The sequence below is a fragment of the Lygodium microphyllum genome, chromosome 27, assembly GCF_053477565.2.
Source record: "Lygodium microphyllum isolate KBCC chromosome 27, Lygodium_microphyllum_v1.1.10, whole genome shotgun sequence".
In the NCBI taxonomy this organism is placed as follows: domain Eukaryota; kingdom Viridiplantae; phylum Streptophyta; class Polypodiopsida; order Schizaeales; family Lygodiaceae; genus Lygodium; species Lygodium microphyllum.
This window is the reverse complement of record NC_141161.1, coordinates 129749195-129754194: the sequence shown is the minus strand read 5'-3', so window position 1 is coordinate 129754194 and position 5000 is coordinate 129749195. Positions and strand designations below refer to the sequence as shown.

At 68.3% G+C, this 5000-nt stretch overlaps 1 non-coding gene across 1 annotated transcript; it reads left to right on the top strand.

Annotated features, from left to right (window-relative positions):
- Positions 1 to 276: 276 nt before the first annotated feature.
- LOC148012922 (5S ribosomal RNA) lies at positions 277 to 395 on the top strand. Its single transcript, XR_015689244.1, has one exon. It is a non-coding gene; the product is annotated as a 5S ribosomal RNA (ribosomal RNA).
- The last annotated feature ends 4605 nt before the right edge of the window (positions 396 to 5000 follow it).

Below are 5000 nucleotides of genomic sequence, written 5' to 3'. Positions count from 1 at the left end.
GTGGCACGTATTCTGCGGCTCGATCTTTTCTGCGTCGTCGCCTATGTGTGCACGGGGTGCTCTTCACGTGGATGCTTGCCCTTCGTGTTAGAAGTGGCACGTGAAGGCGGCATTCAATCTTTTGTGCGTCGCCTCCATGTGCGCGGGGTTTAGGGTTCGCGTTTAGTCGCGTCCTCCGTGGCATGAGCGGCATGGCATGCCGCCATGCCTCGCTCTTGAGCTCTCTCGTGCCACTTTCCGAGTATACAAGAGCTCTTTGGAATTCCTTTGTGTTTGTGGTGCGGTCACACCAGCGCTAATACACCGGATCCCATCAGAACTCCGCAGTTAAGCGCGCTTGGGCAAGAACAGTACTGGGATGGGTGACCTTTCGGGAAGTCCTGGTGCTGCACCCTTTTGCATGCTTGTTTCGAGACCGTGGCATGGAAATCCCCTCGGATCACGTCTTGACTCTCCAACGCTGACATCGTGGTAGGAAACCCCCTCGCCTTGCCATGACGCGGCGCCTCCTCTCCTCGTCGCGATTGTCTTTGCGTAGGTCGTGCCTGGCCCCTCCCTCTGCCTCGCTCTCACGTGATACCCCCTCCTCAAGATGCGAGGTATTTTGGGAGCGGAGGGTGTGCCATGTTGTGGGGGGGTTCGGTGGAGCGGGGTTTTCCGAGGAGGGAGGGCGTGCCATGTTGCGCGGGCGGGTTGTTGGAGCGGGGATTTCTGAGGAGGGAGGGTGTGCCATGTCATTGCGGAGCGGGATTTCTTAGGAGGGAGGGTGTGCCATGTCGTGGGGGGGTGAGGTGACGTGCCGTGGGTTGAGCAGGGTTTTTGGAGGTGGGGTGTGCGGGGGATGCGCCGCGTCGTCGGGGGGTGCGGTGGGGTGGAGGGGTGTGCCGTGTTGTGGGGGGGTGACGCGGGGTGGGGTGGGTCGAGCGGGGTTTTTGGAGGCGTGGCGGGGTCGTGTGAATGGAGCGAGGTTTTTCGAGGTGGGGTGCGGGGGGGATGCGTCGCGTCGAGGGGGGGTGCGGTGGGGTGTGCCGTGACGCGGGGTGGGGTGGTGTGGATGCAGCGGGTTTTTCGAGGTGGGGTGGGGTGGTGTGGATGCAGCGGGTTTTCCGAGGTGGGGTGTGCGGGGGCGTCGTGGGGGGGTGACGCGGGGTGGGGTGGGTCGAGCGGGGTTTTCGGAGGCGTGGCGGGGTGGCGTGGAGGGAGCGGGGTTTTTCGAGGTGGGGTACGGGGGGGGCGTCGTGGGGGGGTGCGGTGGGGTGGGGGCTGCGCCGTGTCGTGGGGGGTGACGCGGGGTGTGGTGGGTCGAGCGGGGTTTTCGGAGGCGTGGCGGGGTGCTGTGGAGGGAGCGGGGTTTTTCAAGGTGGGGTGCGAGGGGGCGTCGTGGGGGGGTGCGCCGTGTCGTGGGGGGTGACGCGGGGTGGGTTGGGTCGAGCGGGGTTTTCGGAGGCGTGGAGGGAGTGGGGTTTTTCGAGGTGGGTGCGGGGGGGCGTTGTGGGGGGGGTGCGCCGTGTCGTGGCAGATGACGCGGGGTGGGGTGGGTCGAGTGGGGTTTTCGGAGGCGTGGCAGGGTGCTGTGGAGGGAGCAGGGTTTTTCGAGGTGGGGTGCAAGGGGGCGTCGTGGGGGGGTGCACCGTGTCGTGGGGTGGTGACACGGGGTGGGGTGGGTCGAGCGGGGTTTTCGGAGGCGTGGAGGGAGCGGGGTTTTTCGAGGTGGGTGCGGGGGGGCACTGTGGGGGGGTGCGCCGTGTCGTGGCGGGTGACGCGGGGTGGGGTGGGTCGAGCGGGGTTTTCGGAGGCGTGGCGGGGTTCTGTGGAGGGAGCGGGGTTTTTCGAGGTGAGGTGCGGGGGGGCGTCGTGGGGGGGTGCGCCGTGTCGTGGGGGGGTGATGCGGGGTGGGGTGGGTCGAGCGGGGTTTTCGGAGGCGTGGTGGTGTGGCGTGGAGGGAGCGGGGTTTTTCGAGGTGGGGTGCGGGGGGGGCGTCGTGGGGGGGTGCGGTGGGGTGGGGGGTGCGCCGTGTCGTGGGGGGGTGACGCGGGGTGGGGTGGGTCGAGCGGGGTTTTTGGAGGAGAGGTGGGGTGATGTGGATGGAGCGCGGTTTTTCGAGGTGGGGTGGGGGGGGGCGTCGTGGGGGGGTGCGGTGGGGTGGGGGGGTGCGCCGTGACGCGGGGTGGGGTGGGTCGAGCGCGGTTTTTGGAGGCGTGGCGGGGTGGTGTGGAGGGAGCGGGGTTTTTCGAGGTGGGATGCGGGGGGGCGTCGTGGGGGGGTGCGGTGGGGTGGGGGGGTGCGCCGTGTCGTGGGGGGGTGACGCTGGGTGGGGTGGGTCGAGCGGGGTTTTTCGAGGTGGGGTGCGGGGGGGGGGGGGGGGATATGCGCTGCGTCGTGGGGGGGTGCGGTGGGGTGGGGGGGTGTGCCCTGTCGTGGGGGGGCTGACGCGAGGTGGGGTGGGTCGAGCGGGGTTTTCGGAGGCGTGTTGGGGTGGTGTGGAGGGAGCGGGGTTTTCCGAGGTGGGGTGCGGGGGGGCGTCGTGGGGGGGTGCGGTGGGGTGGGGGGGTGCGTCGTGTCCTGGGGGAGTGACGCGGGGTTGGGTGGGTTGAGTGGAGTTTCTCGAGGTGGGGTGCGGGGGGGGGATATGCGCCGCGTCGTGGGGGGGTGCGCTGGGGTGTGGGGGGTGTGCCGTGTCGTGGGGGGCTGACGCGAGGTGGGGTGGGTCGAGCGGGGTTTTCGGAGGCGTGGTGGGGTGGTATGGAGGGAGCGAGGTTTTTTGAGGTGGGGTGCGGGGCGACGTCGGTGGGGGGTGCGGTGGGGTGGGGGGTGCGCCATGTCGTGGGGGGGTGACGAGGGGTGGGGTGGGTCCAGCGGGGTTTTCGGAGGCATTTGTGGTGTGGCGTTGAGGGAGCGGGGTTTTTCGAGGTGGGGTGCGAGGGGGGCGTCGTGGGGGGGTGCGGTGGGGTGGGGGGGTGTGCAATGTCATGGGGGAGTGACGCGGGGTTGGGTGGGTCGAGCGGAGTTTTTCGAGGTGGGGTGAGGGGGGGTGGGGGATATGCGCCGCGTCGTGGGGGGGTGCGGTGGGGTGTGGGGGGTGTGCCATGTCGTGGGGGGCTCACGCGAGGTGGGGTGGGTCTAGCGGGGTTTTCGGAGGCAAGGTGGGGTGGTCTGGAGGGAGCGGGGTTTTTCGAGGTGGGGTGCGGGGGGCATCGTGGGGGGTGCGGTGGGGTGGAGGGTGCGCCGTGTCGTGGGGGGTGAGGTGGGGCACGGTGGGTCGAGCCTGGTTTTTGGAGGAGTGGTGGGGTGCTGTGGATGGAGCGGGGTTTTTCAAGGTGGGGTAGGGGGGGAGGCGCCGCGTCGTAGGGGGGTGCGGTGGGGTGGGGGGGTGTGCCCTGTCGTGGGGGGTGACGAGGGGTGTCGCGATGCCCCCTCCCCCCCACCATGCCCCGACATGACGCGACGCGCCCCCTCCCCAACATAACATGACAACCCCCCTCCCCCCCCAATGACATCCCCCCATCCCCCATGACACGACACGATGCGATGCGCCCCCCCATGACGTCCCCCCCTCAAAAATTCGCCTCCCCCCTCAACACACACCACCCCACCCCTCCCCCCCCTCAAAAATTCGGCCCCCCCATGACATCCCCCCCACCCCCCATGACACGATGCGACACGACGCGCCCCCCATGACACGACACGACGCGACGCGCCCCCCCTTCCCCCCTCAACACACACCACACCATGTCGCGACGTGCCGTGGCCCCCCTCCCATGACATCCCCACCCCACCCCCCCCACCCATGACACGACACGATGCGACGCCCCCCCCCCCCCCCCCATGACATCCCCCCCCATGGGATCCCCCCCCCTCCCCGCCCCCCCATGACATGACACGATGCGACGTCCCATCCTCCCCTTAACACACACACCCACCCAACGCAATGCCCCCCCCCAACCCACACCACACCATGTGGCGACGCACCCCTGCCCCCACCCCCCCCACGCCCCATGGCTTGACACGACGCGACGTGCTCCCCTCCCCTTAACACACCCACCCACCCTCCATGACGCCCCCTCAAAAATTCGCCCCCCCTCAACACACACCACACCACACCACCCCTCCCCCCTCCAAAATTCACCCCCCCATCTCAACACACACCACACCACGCCTCCCCCCCCCCTAAAAAATTCACCCCCCCCTTCAAAATGCGGCTTTGTCCACGGTGTGGTGTGGTGTGTATTGGGGGGGCGCCGCACGTCGCGACATGATGTGGTGTGTGTTGAGGGGGGAAGGGGGAGGGGGGGGCACGTCGCGTCGTGTCGTGTCATGGGGGGTGGGGAGGATGTCATGGGGGGGCGCGTCGCGTCATGTCGTGTCATGGATGGGGAGGTGGGGTGGGGATGTCATGGGGGGGGGGGTGCGCCATGTCGTGTCGTGTCATTGGAGGGTGGGGGCATGTCATGGGGGGCGCGTCACGTCGTGTTGTATTATGGGTGGGGGGGGATGTCATGGTGAATTTTGAAGGGAGGTCGAATTTTGAAGGGGGGGCGAATTTTTGAAGGGGGGGCCGAATTTTGAGGGGGGGCGAATTTTTGAGGGGGGGGGGAAGGGGTGGGGTGGGGTGGTGTGTGATCAGGGGGGGGGCAAATTTTGGAGGGGGGGAGGGGTGGTGTGTGTTGAAGGGGGGGGGCGAATTTTTGAGGGGGGGGGGGAGGGGTGGTGTGGTGTGGTGCGTGTTGAGGGGGGGAAGGGGTGGGTGTGTGTGTTAAGGGGAGGGGAGCAGGTCGGGTCGTGTCATGTCATGGGGCGGGGGGGGGAGGGGGGCATCGCGACATGGTGTGGTGTGTGTTGGGGGGGGGCATCGCGGTGGGTGGGTGTGTGTGTTAAGGGGAGCGGGGTGGGGTGGGGTGGTGTGTGATGGGGGGGGGGGCGAATTTTGGAGAGGGGGGGAGGGGTGGTGTCGTGTGGTGTGTGTTGAGGGGGGGGATTTTTGAGGGGGGGGAGCGGTGGTG